Here is a 21509-nt window from a genome sequence, read left to right as displayed (position 1 = left end):
CTTGGGTACACAGAAAAGGTTTATTCTCCATTGGCACTAGAACTTTGTCCTCTGTGGTGCAAGGAAAAACTGGGAGGAATATAGAACTGTGCTTTCCAATGGAACTTTCTGCATTTATAATCTGCACACAGTACAAGACCCATGAGTCACATGCAGCTACTGAGCACTTGAAATGAGGTTAGAGTGATTTACAAACTGAATTTTGAATTTAATAATTTAAACTTAGACTATGAAGACCCAGAATCTAAACAACATGGTGAGAAGAGACTAGAAGTAGGAAAAACAAATAGAGAACTTAAAATGAAAAGAGGACAAAATCTATTTAAGTCAAACCCAGTAAAAACTAACAGAAAAATATTGTTCAGGTGGACTAACCAATAAAGTTATACAGATAACTCTTTCTACACTTTTTATGATCATGTTTATCTAATATAAAGTAACTAGAAGAAGAATAATTGTGCTAAATTAGTAATAATGTTAAAAAGAATTTCTGGAATAATTAATCAAATCGGCCAAAATAGATAGTCTTGTACATCCAATGGCCACAGTCTTACTGGACTAGATAGAAATCATCATTCTATGCACAAAAAAATAGACAATTTAATAAGTGAGGGTATAAGATGAAAATTCAGTAGAAGAAAAGAAGTGAAAAGCCCAAGAAAGACTAAAAGGAATCATTCACTTTTTAATAGCAATAGCAAAAAAAGGGACAGGAAAGAAGAAGAGAAAAGAATAAGAAGTGGGGAGGGAGGTTGGAAAGGAGAAAAGGATGAAAGAAGAGCGAGGAAGAGAAGCAAAAGAAGCAACTCTCATCCATAAATTCAAAAGCTGTTGGCATTTGGAGGCAACATTGGGAAGTTCTAAAAGTTGAAGCGGTGTTACTACTTTTGAAAAGAAACCCAAGACAGATGGCATGAGGAAATGTCATATGGAGACATCTGAATAGAAAGATGCCAGTCCTTACAGACAGCTAGAATTCTGGAAGTCCTCATCATCTGATATACTTTACAACCAGATTTAGGATCCAGTTGAGAAACTCACGACGGCAACAGTCACTTGCAATGCTCCTGACTCTCCATCAAAATCAGGATCCACTTCTGTGAAAACTTGGAGACATAAATATTAATTCTGGCCAAATGTATTCTACTAACATTGCTAAAGAATCATACTGACATCTGTTTTGTTGGGAGTTTGTAATACTGCCTGTGTCTATAGCAGAAAGGGAAATGAATCAGTAAGCTCCCTCAGTTGGGGAGTGGTGAAAGTACCCCATATTTTGGAAAGATCTTTGGAAGATCAAAAATCTTTGGAAGACCAAAGACTGGCAGGAAACCTGTAACAAATGTAGTCCCTCTTGTGTATTGAGAAATGATTTTAAATTGTGTCAAATTTTATTGCATTTTTTTTTACAAATTTCAATCTATATAGATTTTAATTTGCGCATTTGGTGATAATTTTATGACGCAAAAAAACACTTGTTTTTTAGAATGACATAGTGAAAGGCACATTTCATTTGAATGCATAGTGTACCATTCTAAAATATCCAAATTTCTTACAAAGTGCTTGAGCAGTCACATACACATACAGTAATAGCAAAATATATTTACACTCTATAAAGCTTAAATTTATATCTGACTAAAAATATATATATTTTAAACTACAAAAAATTAGTGCTTTCTTCAGCTTCATTGTGTAAATAGACCCTGCCTTCTAATTTTTTTAGTGATTTGACTTCAATTAAAAAAAATTCTGTACACTGTGTAGTTACAAAATGCTGTCAGTTTTTAATGCTAAAAGCCTATTTTAGACATTACTTTCTTTGCTATTTGAGAACCGAAAAAGTGAGCAGACTGTACCTCAAAAGTATTTAGTGTTTTATTTTAATGTTGTATTAACGCTGTTTAAATTAAAGCCAGACAATATGCTAACTTCCTCTATTGTCCTTTGCCAAGGAAATTAACTGGCATTTTAAAATAACTTTAAACCACATATTGCTCCCCCTTTCTATAAGATTTACTCCCAAAGGATCTTGGGTAATAAACAATTTGGAAGGTAATATAAATCATCTCTGGACAATTTTAATTGTTCTCAGAGTACAATGAAAAGATGCTAAAACATCCCAGCAAATATTTATAAATGTTTTTAGCTCAACTCTCCATAAATCAGTGTTCTTTTTCATGTTTCTCGTAAGATTTACACCTGAACAATTTTTCAGAGATGAGCTCGCTGTGATTAAATAGTTAATTCAGTATGGGTACTTAACAGCTTGCTATTCCTGAGGTATAATCACCCTAACGTGCTAACTGGTGTTAGCTTCTTCTTTTTTTTTTTTTTTTTAATTGAAACACGTGAAGATTTGTTTAAAAGTACCATTCTAATACTTCTTCGAAAGTGGCTTCTCATTGTACTTCAGCGTAAATATGAGCACCGGGAACAGTTTCATGGAGTTTAAGTTGAGTGAACATCGGCCATGAAAATCCATCACAAATACTTTTGGATCAATAGTCTGTTTTAAAAAGAAAGAAAAAAACCACTTTTTTATAGTCCCTAGCTTTGCCATATGCCCGCCTTAAGTGGAAGGAAAATTAGTCACTTAACTATGTTTTACAAAAAGAAAAAAAGGGCTTGGAATGCTTTTTGTAAAACATCGTTAAGGGATTAATTTTCCTTCCACTTAAGGCGGGCATATGGCAAAGCTAGGGACTATAAAAAAGCGGTTTTTTTTCTTTCTTTTTTAAAATAGACTATTGATCCAAAAGTATTTGTGATGGATTTTCATGGCCGATGTTCACTCAACTTAAACTCCATGAAACTGTTCCCGGTGCTCATATTTACGCTGAAGTACAATGAGAAGCCACTTTTGAAGAAGTATTAGAATGGTACTTTTAAACAAATCTTCACGTGTTTCAGCTAAAAAAAAACAAAACAAATCAAAACTCAGAAGCTATTGGTGGCACAGGGAGCAAATGAAGGGTTGCTATTTTTAAGAGGTCTTCTTGTGAGTCAGTCAGCTTGGTTTCGCAGTGTCTAGCAACTTAACACCAATCAGCAGTGTAGTCAAAATCTCTGAACATTTCCTGCTCCTCTTCCGAAAGTATCCTTCGTTCTCGAGGTGGAGTCAGAATAGGTGCTTCTGAGGTAAATTCATCATCGAAATGACTAACATCTTCTCGTCCTCTTATGGTAGGTATAAATGGTGGCTTTACTTTTTTGTCCATCAGAGCGCTCCAATCAATTAGCCAGAAAAATGGGTGCTCTTTTACATCCTCTGCATCTTTCTCAGTAGCCCCAAGGCGCCGCTCAGGATTTCTTCTTAACAGACTTCTCATTATAGAAGTGGCTACTGTAGATAAGGACCTTGGATACCTTACTTCACCATTTACAATATTGTCATAAATTTTCTCTTCAACCTCACCACAAAAGGGAGTGTCACCAACAAGCATTTCATATATAAGCACGCCAAGGGCCCACCAATCTACAGCCCTTGTATAAGAAGTTTCTGTTAATACTTCTGGGGCAAGGTATAGAGGAGTGCCACAAAATGTGCTTGTTCTATCTCCATATCCCATTCCTTCTTTGCAAAGACCAAAATCAGCAATTTTCACAAAGCCCTCTGTATCTAGCAATAAGTTTTCCAATTTCAAATCTCTATGAACAATTTTGTGTTCATGTAAATACTGCAACCCAAGAACTACACAAGCAGCATAAAATACAGCTCTTGGTTGAGAAAAGACATCAGTACAAACGTGCATCATTAGGTCCCCACCAGCAGCATATTCCATTACAAAGCAAACATGCTCTTTGGTTTGGAAACATGCAAAAAGGTTCGTCAAAAAGGGATGCCTTACACTATTCACAGTTTCGAAAATTCTTTTTTCACGCATCAGGATGGCTACTTCACCTCCAGCCACAATATCTCCTTTCTTTAAGGCTTTTATAGCAAACATCTCATTTGTGTGTTTATATTCAGCTAAAAGCACCTTTCCAAAGTGTCCTCTTCCCAAGACAGCACAACACCTGAAATCTTGTAGATTAATCTGAAACCTTTGCTGAGATCTATCCTCAAGTTCTTGAATACCACTATATTCTAGGCCTGACTGAGGAGTATCAGGCTTGTATTCAGATTGAGATTTTGGAAGTATATTATTTCTGTCATTCTCAATATCAAAAGCAGTCTCTGAATCCTGTCCTGGTGTATCCAAAACTCTTAATTCGGAAGATTCATCTATTTCTCCAAGGGAAGAAGCTCGTGGTGGGGCTGGAGGAGGTTCAGGCTCAAGATCAAAGTCCAGTTTCACTGCTGTAGAATCACTAGCTGGAGGTGCTAGCTCAGGGATGTGTACATCAACCACTGGCACTGTAGTAGGCACAGGAGCTTGAGGGCTGAAGGTGCCAGCATGATTTACTGTAGGAATAGCTCTTCTTACTAGCCGTCTCCAAATGGCAATAATAATATTCATTTGAGGAACTCTGAGAAATCTTTTACCTGGAGTCCTTGGGCAATCTTTAATACCTTCTGGATCTGATACAACAGTATATGCATTTAATTCCTGCAGCTTGTGATGTCGTTCTTCTAATTTTTTATTTGATTTTTTCAAAATGTTGTCCACATAAGCCAAACTTTTTTATCTGTTGTGACTTTCTCAGATTTTCTTCCGTCTTTGATTTTCATTTTTCCTTATTTTTCTCTTATTCATCCTTGATATCATCCATTTCTGCTGCACCATTGTATCTGAAAGTCTAATTTTTGAACAGCACTCAATTCTCAGAAACGGAAGACTTCGGGATCCCCTGCAGTCGTGGCAGATCTCCCCTTGTTGGATTTGGCTGCTAGTTATCTTTGTTGCTGCCGATCCTATTGGATTTTTCTCTTAGTTCTTTGATCTGCCCTTGTTTATTTGCTTTTGTATTCTTCTAATTTTTTATTTGATTTTTCAAATGTTGTCTACATAAGCCAACTTTTTTATCTGTTGTGACTTTCCTCAGATTTTCAGCTCCTCTTTGATTTTCAGTTCTTTCCTTATTTTCTCTTAATTCGATCCTTGATATCATCCAATTTCTGCTGCACCATTGTATCTGAAAAGTCTAATTTTTGAACAGCACTCACATTCTCAGAAAACGGAAGACTTCGGGAATCCCCCTGCAGTTCCGTGAGCAGAATCTCCCCCTGTTGGGGGTTGGACGCCATCGCGCTCCGGTATGGACTCCGCACATGGACGCGGCCGCCGCTGACGAAGGGAGCCTTCAATCTATTGTTGCTAGGAGAACAACGAGGGTCACTATTTGGCACATCTGGAGTCCTTGGGCAATCTTTAGTATCTTCTGGATCTGACACAACAATATGTGCATTTAATTCCTGCAGCTTGTGATGTAGTTCTTCTAATTTTTTATTTGATTTTTTCAAAATGTTGTCTACATAAGCCAAACTTTTCTTATCTGTTGTGACTTTCCTCAGATTTTCAGCTCCCTCTTTGATTTTCAGTTCTTTCCTTATTTCTCTCTTAATTCGATCCTTGATGTCATCCAATTTCTGCTGCACCATTGTATCTGAAAAGTCTAATTTTTGAACAGCACTCACATTCTCAGAAAACGGAAGACTTCGGGAATCCCCCTGCAGTTGCCTGAGCAGACTCTCCCCCCGTTGGGGGTTGGACACCATCGCGCTGGTATGGACTCCGCACATGGACGCGGCCGTGGCGGCCACGGCGAAGGGAGAAGGCGGGACGGAGCTCGGAGTGGGGGTGAGGAGAGGGGAGAGAAAGAAAAAAAAACAACTAGGGATTCATGGAGGCGCAGCCCCTGCGGGAGGCGCGGCTTATTCCGTCTGGTTCATCCAGAGAGGCGGGGAACGAGGGCACTCCTAGCGGGCTTCCTCTCACTGCCTGCCGGCCGCCACCACCGCCCACACTGGAATGTTGGTCTAGTTGCTCTGGGTGACACCACAATCCGCCTCAAGCTTCTGTGTTCCGAGCACTGCGGCCACCTATTGCATTTTTTTAAAAACTTGGAGTCAATGACATGGATGACCAGTTAATCAAGGCTGCCCACTTGGATGCCTTTTTTCATGTCTCTGAAAATGCAGAGAATTCATCGAACATTCACTAAGCATCTAGAGCCGGGAATGGTGTGGACACTTATTAAATTATTGCTGAATAAAATAGTAAACCACACTTACTTAGAGGCTGGTCTTGCAGATATTACAGAAACACTTGTCAATCATAAAACAAGATGCATGTGTTCTTATAACCTGCTGACCAGTTTATCAAAGTTCTCCTCAGAGTCTTCCTTAGGTAATTGCCCTCTATTCAGCTGGTTTCCCTAGCAACAGCTGACATCCTGAGAAAGGCGGCTGTGGCTCTGCCTCAGCTCCATCCATTGCTCACTCTAGTGGGTTTCTGTAATTTTCCGTAGCAGCAGCACCTATGTTCGTGTTGTATTATCTTCTCATTGTTCTTGTGAATTTTTAAAAAATAAGGGTGGGTTATATATACAGTTTGACTCATTTCCATTAAAAACAATTAAAATGATTGATAAAATGAAAACAAACAAAAAATTCACCATCATAAATATGTCTCCAAGCTGGCAAGAAAGTAAGGAATCCTCAGATTAAAAACTGAATCGAGACAGGCACCCAGAAACAAAAGCAGAGACAACTTTTGCATTGAGGATATTTGCCATGAATTTGAGCCTGGGTGCGCAAGGTCTTGCAGGATATGGAAAAACAGAGACAAAGACTAGGGCCCAACCAGGTTGTGATTTAATAGAAACCCCACCCCCACATATAAACCCTGGACCCCAAAGCCTATACCCTACAAATAAACATGCTCTCTGCCCCTCTCCCCAGGGGACAGTGAGGACACATACTATCTGGAGTCACTGACTGTATTAGTCTGTTTTCACGCTGCTGATAAAGACATACCTGAGATTGGGTAATTTAAAAGAAAAAGAGGTTTAATGGACTCACATTTCCATGTGGCTGGGGAGGCCTTGCCATCATGGTGGAAGGCAAAAGCCATGTCTTACATGGCAGTAAACAAGAGAGAATGAGAACCAAGGAAAAAGGGAAACCCCTTATAAAACCATCAGATCTCATGAGATTTAGTCACTACCAAGTGAACCGTATGGGGGAAACTGCCCCCATGATTCAGTTATCTCCCACCAGGTCCCTCCTATAACCTGTGGGAATTATGGGAGCTACAATTCAGGATGAGATTTGTCAAGATGAGATATAAACCATATCACTGAGTACACAGGGAAAGTCTCCTTTGGGAATTTGCAACTATACACTGGCCCTCACATGGTTTGTAACCCAAATTCACACAATCTATGTTGTCTAAAAAACATACCATCAAAAATGTAGTTTAAAGTGATCCCAGGCTGGTAGTAGTGCTGCTTGCCTAGCGGAACCAAGTGCAGTTCTTTTCTGGAAGAACTACCTTGCTTCTAAAAACAGAAGGTAAGATATGGCCTAAGACAGAATAGTGAATTTAAAGACAAACCTGAAGAAACCACAAGAATAAAGCATAGAGAGAAAACAAGATGAGAAACAGGAGAGTTTGAGAACCATGGAGGAGAGAATGAAAAGGACTAACACAGGTCTGATGTGAGAATGACAGGGAGAAAGAAAGAATCGGGTAGAAACAATATTCGAAGAGAGAACAGCTGAGAGGTTTTTAGAAAGCCATCTACAGATTGAGAAAACCCAGCTATGGTTGCGTGCAGTGGTTCAATCCTGTAATCCCAGCACTTTGGGAGGCTGAGGTGGGTGGATCACTCGAGGCCAGGAGTTCAACACTGGCCTGGCCAACATAGCGAAACCCTGTCTCTACTAAAAATACAAAAATTAGCCAGGTGTGTTGGCACATGCCTGTAGTTCCAGCTACTCAGGAGGCTGAGGCAGGAGAATCGCTTGAACCTGGGAGGCAGAGGTTGAAATGAGCCAAGATTGTGCCATTGCACTCCAGCCTGGGCAACAGAGCCCAGACTCTGTCTCCAAAAAAAAAAATAATAAATAAATAAAGCTATAAATATAATCATAAAGCAGGATAAATGCATAGAACTGCACTCCTGGACACAGCAAAATGAAAACTGAAAACCATGAGAAGATAAAGTCCTCCATAGAGAGAAGACATACAACCTTTCAAGAAGTGATGCTTAATTTGATAGCTTGCTTCTTAATGGCAACAATGGGGGCCAGAAAATGGCAGATCTGTACTGAGAGGAATAAAAACACTGATGCAGAAGTTGAATCCCAGGTTCCACATCTCTCAAATAGGAGGGCTAAGTAGACACTTTTAAACAACCCAAAACTCAGAGAGTTTGCAACATTTAAACACCCAGTAAGGAAAATTCTAAAGGCTATTTTTTTCAGGCAGAAGAAAATGATCCCAGATGGAAAGTCTGATGTAAACAAAGGATTAAAGAACAAAGAATATGGCAAATGTGGGTAAACCAAAGCTAATATTGATGGAATGAAACATAATTAAAATATCTTTTGGAGTTAGAAAAGCATGATAGGACTAAAATACTTGGCAATAGCATACAGATGGGAAGAGAATAATATTGAGTTTCTTGTGTTTGGGGGGAGAAGGATAAAAATACTGCTTTCCTTTAGAATACAGTGTATACAACTTTCAAAATAGAAGAGGAAAAACAATGAGAAAATAATAAACAGTCCAAAAGAAGGTGAGAAGAGAGAAGAAATGAAGTATAGAATAAGGGAGAACAAACAAAAGCACAAGATAACCAGGTACAAATAAATCTAATTTATAAATTTAGTAATTATGACAAATATAAATGGACTTAAATCTTCAGGTACAAGGCTGTGTTTATAAAATGTAGTTATATGCTTTTTATCAGAGATAATATGAAATACTTACAATGGCAACAAAAGCCAAAATTGACAAATGGGATCTAATTAAACTAAAGAGTTTCTGCACAGCAAAAGAAACTACCATCAGAGTGAACAGGCAAGCTACAGAATGGGAGAAAAATTTTGCAATCTACTCATCTGACAAAGGGCTAATATCCAGAATCTACAATGAACTCAAACAAATTTACAAGAAAAAAAACAAACAACCCCATCAAAAAGTGGGCAAAGGATATGAACAGACGCTTCTCAGAAGAAGACATTTATGCAGCCAAAAGACACATGAAAAAACGCTCATCATCACTGGTCATCAGAGAAATGCAAATCAAAACCACAATGAGATACCATCTCACACCAGTTAGAATGGCCATCATTAAAAAGTCAGGAAACAACAGGTGCTGGAGAGGATGTGGAGAAATAGGAACATTTTTACACTGTTGGTGGGACTGTAAACTAGTTCAACTATTGTGGAAGACAGTGTGGCGATTCCTCAGGGATCTAGAACTAGAAATACCATTTGACCCAGCCATCCCATTACTGGGTATATACCCAAAGGACTATAAATCATGCTGCTATAAATACACATGCACACGTATGTTTATTGCGGCACTATTCACAATAGCAAAGACTTGGAACCAACCCAAATGTCCAACAATGATAGACCGGATTAAGAAAATGTGGCACATATACACCATGGAATACTATGCAGCCATAAAAAATGATGAGTTCATGTCCTTTGTAGGGACATGGATGAAACTGGAAACCATCATTCTCAGCAAACTATCGCAAGGACAAAAAACCAAACACCTCATGTTCTCACTCATAGGTGGGAACTGAACAATGAGAACACAGGGACACAGGAAGGGGAACATCACACACCGGGCACTGTTGTGGGGTAGGGGGATGGGGGAGGGATAGCATTGGGAGACATACCTAACGCTAAATGGCGAGTTAATGGGTGCAGCACAACAACATGGCACATGGATACATATGTAACAGACCTGCACGTTGTGCACATGTACCCTAAAACTTAAAGTACAATAATAATAAAATTAAAAAAAAAAAGAAGTTACATCTGCTAAGTTATTTTTCTGTAAGAAGCTGCTCAGGGAATGGCTTACATTGAATCATCCTGGAAGAAGCTCTCAGCCCTGGTACTTGATATCATAAGCCCAACTGCTGTTGCAAGCCCAAGAAAGGTATTCTGCTTTCTTAGTTAAGGGATTAAACTGCATCCTTAAAAAGGTTTTCAAGTAAGAATAGAAATGATAAATAAATTTATAATTTTGTGGAAGTTGGATACACATAGGTATTACAGTAAGTTCTCTAGCTAGTCTATTCTTTGCCTGTTTTTTCTTTCTCTGCTTTTAAATGTTTAAAGCAGTTAAAAAAGAGTGAGTTTCAAAGTATATCCTTAGACTCCTTAGGTTGTCCAAGACCCTTTCAGGGCATCCTTGCAGTCAAGACTATTTTCATAATGTAAGTTGCTATATGCTTCCCCCTTCACATGTTATTTGCCTGTTAGGAGCCTGCAACTTTTAAGAAAACAACCGGCAGTTTTTTGCCAATCATACAATTTCAGTTCTCAAGATAAAATTAGATACTTGAGTCTGTCACTGTGAATTCAACAGTTTCCCAGCACTTAGTGAGACTGGGGGTGATACTGACATTTTTTTTTGATATTTTGAAATAAAATGTGTCCACATTTGGAAGAATTAATTAACTCAGTGAACCAATATATTCCAAATGACCAATGCATGATGTTACAAAATCATACATAGGTAAAAAAATCTATTTTAATCGCAAGAAAGACCATTGGATTTTAATGTAACAGAGTACAAAAGGTTCATTAATATGATTTCAGATTCCAAATTGCGACTAACTTTTATGAAACTATCACTTACGGAATTCTGGTGTAGTATCAAAGAATAGCCATAATTATTTGAAAAGGTAATTAAAAATACTACTACCTTTTCCAAATACTTATCTCTGTTAATCTGAATATTCTTTATATACTTTAACCAAAACAACATATTACAATATATTGAATACAGAAACAGATACAAGAACCTAGCAAAGCTATCCTTCAGAAATGAGGGAGAAATAAAGTGTTTCCCAGACAAGCAAAACCTGAGGGAATTAATTATTACTAGATCAGCCTTACAAGAAATGCTCGAGGGAATACTACATTTGAAGTCAAAGATTATTATATCACCTTCATGAAAACATACAGAAGTATAAAGCTCACTGATAGAGCAGATAAACAAAGGATAGAAGGAAAACCCTTTTAATTCAAGAAAACCACAAAACCACCATGATAAACACAAAAGTAAGAAGAAAGGAAAAAGGGATACGCAAAACAATCAGAAAACAATTAATAAAATGACAGGAGTAATTTATCATCTATCAACACTAGTCTTGAATATAAATGAATTAAATCTTCCACTTAAAAGGTATAGACTGAGTGAATGGATAAAAAAAAAATGACCCAATTATATCGTACTACAAGAAACTCACTTCACCTGTAAAGAAACATGTAGACTGAAAATAAAAGGATAGAAAAAGATATCTCAAAAAACCAGAAACCAAAAGCAAGCAGGAGTAGCTATATTTATTTGACATAATATAGACTTTAAGTCAAAACTGTATAAAGAGATAAAGAAGTTCATTATATAATGATAAAGGGATCAATTCAACAAGAAGATATAACAACTGTCAATATATATGCACGCAACACCAGAGCACCCAGATATATAAAGCAAATATTAGAACTAAAGGGAGAGACAGACTATGATAGAATTATAGTTGGGGACTTCAACATCCCACTCTCAGCATTGGACAGATCATCCAGACAAAAAATCAATAAAGAAACATTGGTTTTAAACTGTACTTTAGACCAAATGGACCAACAACTGCAGAATACACATTCTTTTCATTAGCACATGGAACATTCTCCAGGACAGACCACATGTTAGGCCACAAAACAAGTCTCAACAAATTTACAAGGAGTTAAATCATATTAAGTATTTTTTTTCTGAACACAATAGGATAAAACTAGAAATCAATAACAAGAACTTTTGAAACTTTACAAATACATGGAAATTAAATAACATGCTCCCGAGTGACCAATAGGTAAATTAAGAAATTAAGAAGAAAATTAAAAAATTTATTTAAGTAAATGATAATAGAAATACAACACAGCAAAACTTATGGGATATAGCAAAAGCAGTATTAAGGGGAAAGTTTACAGCAATAAATGCCTATATCATACAAATAGAAGGATTTCAAATAACCTACTAATGCATCTCAAAGAACTAAAACAGCAAGAACAATCCATACCCAAAATTAGTAGAAGGAAAGAAAAAGTATCAGGGCAAAAAAAATAAAATTGAAACTAAAATAAATTACAAATGATTAACAAAATGAGAAGTTTGCCTTTTGAAAAAATAAACAAAATCAAGAAACCATTAGCCAGACAAACCAAGAAAAAAAAGAGAAGACCCAAATAAATACAATCTGAAACAAAAAAACGAGACACTACAGTGGTTACCATGGAAAGAATCTGAAGGTCTAGCCAGAGCAATCAGGCAAGAGAAATAAATAAAAGGCACTCAAATTGGAAAAGAGGAATTCAAACTATCTCTGTTTGCTGATGACATGATCTTATATCTAGAAAACCCGGAAGTCTCCTCCAAAACACTTCTAGATTTGGTAAATGAATTCAGTAAAGTCTCAGGTTACAAAATCAATGTACACAAATTAGTAATATTGCTATACACAAGTAACAACCAAACTGAGAATCAAATCAAGAACTCAATCCCATTTACAATAGTCACAAGAAGAATAAAATACCTAGGAATACACTTAGCCAAGGAGGTGAAAGATCTCTACAAGGAGAACTCCAAAATACTGATCAAAGAAATCACAGATGACACAAACAAATGGAAACACAGACCAAGCTTATAATATATTGGAAGAATCAATATTGTGAAAATGACCATACCGTCCACAGCAATCTACAATCAATGTAGTTCCTATCAAACTACCAATATAATTTTTCATAGAATTGGAAAAAACAATTCTAAAATTCATATGGAACCAAAAAAGAGTCTGATTAGCCAAAGTAATCCTAAGCAAAAAGAACAAATCTGGAGGCATCACATTATCTGACTTCAAATTATACCATAAGGCTATCGTAATCAAAACAGTATGCTATTGGTATAAAAGTAGACACATAGGCCAATGGAAAAGAATAGAGAACCCAGAAATGAAGCCAAATACATACAACCAACTGATCTTTGACAAAGCAGACCAAAACATATGCTGGGGAAAGGACATCATATTCAATAAACGGTGCTGAGAAAATTGGATAGCCACACGTAGAATGATGAAACTGGATCCCTATCTCTCATCATATACAAAAATTAACTCAAGCTAGATTACAGACTTTAATGCCCGAAGCCATAAAAATTCTAGAAAAAAACCTAGGAAAAACTCTTCTGGACATTGGCCTAGGCAAAGGATTTATGACTAAGGTCAAAAGCAAATGTGACAAAATAAATAAATACATAAATGGAACCTAACTAGACTAAAATGCTTCTGCAGGGCAAAATAAACTATTAACAGATTAAACAGACAACTTACAAAATAGGAGAAAACATTTGCAAACTATATATCTGACAAAGCACTAATATCCAGAATCTACGAGGAACTCAAACAAATCAACAACAGAAAACTAAATAATTCCACTAAAAAGTGGGCAGGTGACATGAGCAGACATTTCTCAAAAGCAGATGTACAAATAACCAACAAATATATGAGAAAATGCTCAACATCTCTAATAATCATGGAAATGAAAAATTAAAACCTCAATAATATACCATCTTACCCCAGCCAGGGGGACCATTCTTTTTTTTTTTTTTTTTTTTTTTCACTCTAAGTTCTAGGGTACATGTGCACAACGTGCAGTTTTGTTACACAGGTATACATGTGCCATGTTGGTTTGCTGCACCCATCAACTCATCATTTACATTAGGTATTTCTAATGCTATCCCTCCCCCAGCCCCCTACTCCCCAACAGGCCCTGGTGTGTGATGTTCCCCTTCCTGTGTCAACAGTGAAGATGCAACCTACAGAATGGGAGAAAATATTTGCAAACTATTTATCTGACAAAGGATTAATACCTAAGAGGTTGATAAAGATTATCCTCAATGTCTACGGCCTCTATTGGGCTTTCTTCCTCTCTAGAATTTCCTGGCACTTACCAGGGGCCTTGTGATACCCCCTCCTTGACAACCCCACCCCCAAGATGCTACTTATTGGGTTCTTCCTGGAGACACTTCTCATATCTCTTGGCCCTTTATCAAAATGTGCCTGTCCTGTGCCCACTTTTCTTAGTTGTCTATGTTCCTAACACCTGTTAACGGGTTTTAGATATATATTTTAATATCTGAATTTCTATTGTGCATAGAAAGGATTATTATGCTTACTTGTCTTGTAAATAACATGTAACTTGTTAAAAGTTTAATTTTAAACTTTTAAAAAATATAGCCTTTACTATTTAAATTATTTAAACTCTTAGAACTGATAAATTCAGTAAAGCTGCAAGATACAAAATCAACATACAAAAATTAATAGTGTTTTATATACCAACAATAAACTAGCAAGAAGTCAAGAAATCAATTTCATTTGCAAAAAATCTTATTAAATTTATAAAATCAAACTAGTAAATGCTATACAAAAATATGAACAAAGTTATCACTGATTCTTTCATGAACGTTGAATTAATTTGTAAATACAAATTGATTTACCTTAGATAATCAACACTACTTATATACTTCAGACATTCCCTAGGATATTTTAAGTTACACTTACACAGGAAAAAATACAGTTCTCTCAAATTCTTCAAAAGACAGAATTACAAATCTAATGAGGAAGATTTTCTGAGGTTCTTAGGAAACATCTATGTCTTTAATAAATCAGACATGAAAAATCAATAAATCAAATTCTCTTAACTTGTTAGTTCTCAGACCTTCTGGTCTCAGGATTATTTTAACTCTTAAAAAGCATGGAGAATCTCAAAGAGCATTTGTGTTTTTGCGTTTTTTTCTGTTGACATTTACTGTATTAAATTAAAACACAAATTTTAAATTTTTATTTATATGCTTAACATGAAATGAAATTTTAATTTTAAAAAACTATATTTTCAAACACAAACATAATGCGTGAGAAGAGTAGCATTGTTTTATACTCTTGTAAATATTTTTAAGACTAGAGTTCTGCAGCTACAGGCCAAGGACACCAATGAATGCCGGCAACCACTAGGAGCTGGAAGAGGTAGGGAAAGATTTTTATCTAGAGCCTTTGGAATGAATGTGGCCCTGCAGACACCTTGGTTTTAGACTCCTGGCCCCCAGAACTATGAGAGAATAATTCTGTGTTATTTTAAGCTGCCAAGTTTCTGATAATTTGTTACTGCAGTTTCAGGAAGGCCTCTAACATACGGTGTTTTATTGGGATAAACTCTTATCCATAATCGAATGCCTCTTTGAAAACAGGATCCATTTTTCAGAATTATATAGATCTGTCGCCATCAAAGCTATATTTAGGAGGTATAATCTCATGACTCAAGTGATTTTCTTGATATGGATAACAAATCTCTCATAGTGGTCTAATATTTAATCAAGCTTGAATGCGCGTTGTAAATTTTATATCTTCTATCTCTGCAAATATTTCAAGGTGGTAATGACATTTTTTCCAAATGAACTGTCAGGTTTTTGATCAGGTTTCATCTCACTTATTTGTAAAGTCTACTCCTATTTCCTGTCGACATCGATCCCCTCCTTCCTAACGGCCTGTCGTTTTTCAGTGTCTGAACTATGCATTTTGGCACATCAATCAAACTTGCTCCTGCTTTGTATAACATAGTGCAGGTTAGTCATGACTGGGTAATAATAGCTACCATTTATAGAGCATGTAGTATTTATGTGTATGCTTAATATATGTCATTTGTAAATCCTTTAGCTATAGCAATATAGCTATCTATCTCTATTTATTTATATATCCCTATTTATATATATCTCTCTATAAAATATATATGATATAATAAATCTATATATATGATACAATATATCTCTAGATATATAAATATATATTTCTGTATATTTATAGATATATCTATAATCTGGACTTTACACATATATATATATTTATATATAACATATAAATATATACATATATATTATATATTATATATAATATATATGTCATTTGTAAATCCTTTAGCTATAGCAATATAGCTATCTATCTCTATTTATTTATAATATATGTATATCTGTCTCTATTTATATATAATATATATTTATATAATATATAAATATTATATATAATAAATATTTATATAATATATAAATATTATATATAATAATATATAAATATATATATTTATATATATAAATTTATATATATTTAAATATTATATATTATATAATATATAATATATATTTTATATATATTATATATTATATAATATATAATATATAATTTATTTATAATATATGTATAATATCTCTATTTATATATAATATATATTTATAATATAATATATAAATATTATATATTATATAATATATATAATATATAATATATATTACATAATATATATAATATATAATATATATTACATAATATATATTATATAATATATATTATATTACATATTATATAAAACTATATCTCTATAGATATATAAAAATATATTTATATTACATATATTATATATTTATATTACATATATTATATAAAATATACATCTATAGATACATAAATATATATTACATATATTATATAAAATATATATCTATAGATACATAAATATATTTATATTACATATATTATATATACATAGATAGGTATAGATATATAAGTATATATTATATATTATAAATATAGGTCTACATTTTATACTGTATCTATATAAAATATATCCTTATTTTATAAATAAGGAAGCTGAGATTCAGAGAAGTTAACTGACAGCAAATATAGGGCAGAATCATAATTGAAATTTACTGTGTCTTTGATGTCAAAGTCTCAAGCCTTTCTACCAGGCTATTCTGCTTCCTCAGAAATTTCTGTAAGTCAGCAATTTGAAATCTGAACAGAGAAACCATACCTCCCATATGTTTATTTAACCTACCTGCCTGTACAACAACATATGCAGCCATAGATAAATGTTGACACATGAATTCCAACTTGACTTACGTTGAAAATACCCTTCCCAGTTGGGGCAGCAGAGTTTGGGAACTTAAGCTCCTGATCTCTGGAAACCAAGCGAGTTCTTCTTGGTAGGATTTCTTGGTAGGATTTCTGATGAGGTAGGGGCTTAAGGTTTTGAAAGAGATCCCAAGGGTTTGGGAGCAAACTGCTTTGGAGGGGCACTTCACCACCTTTGGCTGGATTAGACCCTGGGCTCCAGAGTCTATTCCTTTTGCCTGCTACTTCACGGAGAGTTTTGAGGTGCAGTGATTTTGTTTGCAGGCTTTCATTTCCACTGCATTTAATAGTTGATTCTGACGGGGGGTTCTTTCCTCTGGCCTACTGCTGAGTAGAATAAAATCTCACAGCTTTTCCCAAATAATTGATATAGGCCTGTAATTCCAGCTACTTGGGAGGCTGAGGCAGGAGAATTGGTTGAACTTGAGAGGTGGAAGTTGTAGTGAGCCAAGATCATGCCACTGCACTCCAGTCTGGGTGACAGAGCAAGACTCTGTTTCAGGAAAGAAAAAAAAAAAAAAAAAGGAGTCTTATGAAACAGAAATGTTTCCTTAAAATTCAAAAAAAAGCCAGTAATATTTTTCTTCTCAATTACAATATATAATACAACTTCACGACCTGTTTATGTAGCTGTGATTACATGCAGCCACCACCATGCCCAGCTAAATTTTATATTTTTAGCAGAGATGGGATTTCACCACGTTGGCCCGGCTGGTCTTGAACTCCTGACCTCAAGTGATTCACCTACCTTGGCCTCCCAAAGTGGTGTGGTGGGATTACAGGCGTGAGCCACTGCACCCAGTCCAGACATCTGATAATACGTCTTTAAGAAATATGCCACACGTGCAAATGCCTGGAAGTCAGTAGATGCTGTGTGTCTCAGTCAATGCTGATGCAGAGGCAGCGTTTTTTCAAAGATTACAGAACATGCTCTGTTCAGTGACCATTAGTCAATGTTTCATATTTTGTACCATCTAATGTAATAATTAAAGCAAATTATTTCTAATATTTCATGTTTATGAAAAATGAAACAAATTCAATTCTTAGAACATCTGGTTTGTGAATCAGTATCTACTTTAATCGAAGCTTCCCCCATAATTCATGAACTCCTTGGTGTTTTCTTAAAATAATTCTTTAAATGCTCTATGGCGAGTATCAGCAAAGGCTGGTTTAAACATTCTCTAATACTTTGTTTTTACATGGACAATAAGATAAAACTTACAATTCCAAACTCAGTTTTAGAAGAGAATAAGTTTAATAATTTTACACTTTTATTAACTGAACATAAAACACATCAAGCTTTGCTGACTTTTGGCTTTTCTCCTAAGCCACTCTTATTGAGTGTCTTTAGCTGGGCTGGCAGGGGCAGTCTACAATGACAGTGCAAAGCAAAGCTTTCTGATCCATGTGGATGTCCACGGCCTGGTTGTTTTCAATGACATTTTACAATAAGCTACTAAGTTTATTTTTTAAAGAGGAAATCACCTAGAGAAAATGAGGAAGATACCTGTAACTCAAAGAATATAACATTACTGCATCTCACCTGAGCACAATCAATTTTTCGAATCTTATCTTCCAATATTCCCCACTAATCTTATACTTCAAACATACTCAGTTACTAGTTATGTCCTCAAAAAACTTTACACTAAAACCTGCTCATCTTTAGGTTCATGTTATTCTTGGAATATAGAACTCCTTTCTTCTGTCTCTCAACATCCTACCCATCCTTTAAGGCCAACTTCAATACCATCTCCTCCATGAAGGGTTCAAGTGATTGCTCCCACCTCTGGAGTCCCATCATACTAAAATGGCATTTGAAACTCAGATCACAAACTGTTCGTTTATGCCTTGCCCACTGTAGGCACTAAGGTATTTGCTAAACTAAATTCAGAGTCTATTCTTTTTATAAATTAACTCCAAAGAGATGAATTAAAATAGGCTTTATTTTTCAGAAGGTGCATGTACCCGTTGATGGTATAAATTAGGACTTAATATACCTCTTGAGAAAATCAGTTCACAGAATCAGATAAATGTAGTTCAGAGGGCTTCAGGGAACCAAAAGAGATAAACTTCATTTCTCAATCAGAACTTGTTTACTTTTGGATCTCACCCAAAATTGCTCAAAGTAAGTTATAACTTCAAAAACATGAGCCACAGGTATGTGGGCCCTATGACTGTGATGCTTTATAAAAGCTTAGGGCTTTCATTTCACCAAAGTTCAAATGTCAAAAATTATTTAAAACAAGGCCATCACTACTATATAAAGATATCCAAGTCCCTACTTTTTCTTTAGATTCTTATAAATGAAGAATTATGGACATAGGAATAAGAATTTATACTCAGAATAGTGATGTTCTCCATGTAACAATGAAACTATTTCATTTATTTTAATTATCTGTCCCTGAGATGAGACTGTTAATCAAAATGAAAATACTGAAAAAAAGTAAAAACCAACAGAAAAAAACTGGCAAACTCATCTAAAACTCTGCCCTTCTCAACAATGTAAAGTTTAACCAAATAGCACTAGGCCTGCTTTGGGAAATACACTGTGCTACACGCTGGTGATTCCATTTAGCCAAGATATGTTTGTTACATGTTTGTCATCTAACTCATTTCCAAAAGCAACTCAAATACTGCTATAAAATAGGTTATCTATTGACTTTTAGATTTTTATATCAGGACCTTTTCTATCTCAAATTTATTTCTTAAGAATCCAAATAAATAATGAAACCCATGAATCATCTTGTATCTTTTAGAAACTGCCATGTTAAATAGAAACATTTAATGGGAGTAAGTGAAGCCCTATTTTAGCTCTGTGGTCATGAATAAAACCAAGTGCTTTAAATTCGATTATGTACAAACTAGACAACAACTGGTACTAGCATGTGTTACCTCTCCAAAACATTTCTCTAACCTACGGTATATATAAAAAAATAAGTTAGGCACTCAAATAATTAGGAAAATGACTGGTTTAAACAGAAATAAGCTGGGAGATAGAAAGGCATATAAATACTGAAACTGAGACGAATATCTCCAGACTCACTATGTTACTATATTAAGATCCAGCAGGGCTTGACAAATCATGGTGCATGGACCAAATCTAGCCTGTGACAAAGTTGTGTAAATGAAGCTTTACTGGAACATGGCCTTCCTGGTTCAGTTACATATTGCCTAGGTTTTCATGATACAAGGGGAGTGCTGAGTAGTCATAAGAGAGTACTAAAAATATTTACTATTTGGCAATTTATTGAAAAAGGTAGTCGTCTTTGATCAAAAGCACTTAATATTGCTTAAAATCAATCTGCCTTCTATAAATAGTGTGGTGTGAGTATTAACCTAGAGGGAAGAAATATGGATTCAAATCTCAATTCAGCAACTTAGCTGCGCAATTCTGAGCAAGTTATTTGTCCTTATGATAATCTGAGGCTGTCACATCAGAAACTAGTAGGATAGCAAATTATTATCTTGGCCAATAATTACTAAATTTCACGCAAATCACAATCATGTAAAGGCTATCACAAACATCGATGCTGTTTCTCATCCCACTTAGTCAATCAGAATTATCAGGGGATAAAGCCCAGAAATCTTAATTACTTTTAAAATAATTCAGGTGACTCAGAGATAATCAGTTCATCAGTATCAATTCCACAAATCAGTATATGGGAACCAAGGACTACACCCTCCCATGTTTTCAAACAAGGACCTTGAGATCTAATATATTAACTGAAAAATGAAGTATTTTGAAATCCCTTTTTTAAAAAGTGACAATAATACATATAATTAGAGAATACATAGGCTGGGCACGGTGGCTCATGCCTGTAATCCCAGCACTTTGGGAGGCCAAGGTGGGCAGATCACAAGGTTGGGAGTTCAAGACCAGCCTGGCCAACATGGTGAAACCCTGTCTCTACTAAAAATGCAAAAAAAAAACAATTAGTTGGGTGTGGTGGCACGTGCCTGTAATCCCAGCTACTCAGGAGGCTGAGGTGAGAATAGCTTGAACCCGGAAGGCGGAGGTGGAGGTTGCAATTGAGCCGAGATCACACCACTGCACTCCAGCCTGGAACAGAGCAAGACTCCGTCTCAAAAAAAAAAAAACCCAAACCCATACTATATGGTTCCATTTTACACAAATCAAAATAGGCAAAATCATCTGCAGTGTTAGAAGTCAAGGCAGTGGTTGTCTTTCGGAAGGAGAAAGGGAGCAGTGACAAGGAAGGGGCACAAGAGAAATTCCCAGGTGCAGCTTTCATGGGAGAATTCATAACCAAACACAATCTATGTACTTTTACCCTATGTGTATTATGTGTTAAATTTTAAAAATTCATACATATGTACATTGACCTGAGGATAAATAATAAAGGAAAAG

The 21509-nt window shown here is 35.4% G+C and overlaps 1 pseudogene; it reads right to left on the bottom strand.

Moving 5' to 3' along the window:
* Positions 1–2966: 2966 nt before the first annotated feature.
* LOC115834181 lies at positions 2967–5659 on the bottom strand (annotated as a pseudogene).
* Between the last annotated feature and the right edge of the window lie 15850 nt (positions 5660–21509).

This window comes from Nomascus leucogenys, unplaced genomic scaffold (genome assembly GCF_006542625.1).
Source record: "Nomascus leucogenys isolate Asia unplaced genomic scaffold, Asia_NLE_v1 000857F_79066_qpd_obj, whole genome shotgun sequence".
Lineage (NCBI taxonomy): Eukaryota > Metazoa > Chordata > Mammalia > Primates > Hylobatidae > Nomascus > Nomascus leucogenys.
The sequence above is the reverse complement of the archived record's forward strand: the minus strand, read 5'-3'. Positions and strand labels throughout refer to the sequence as shown.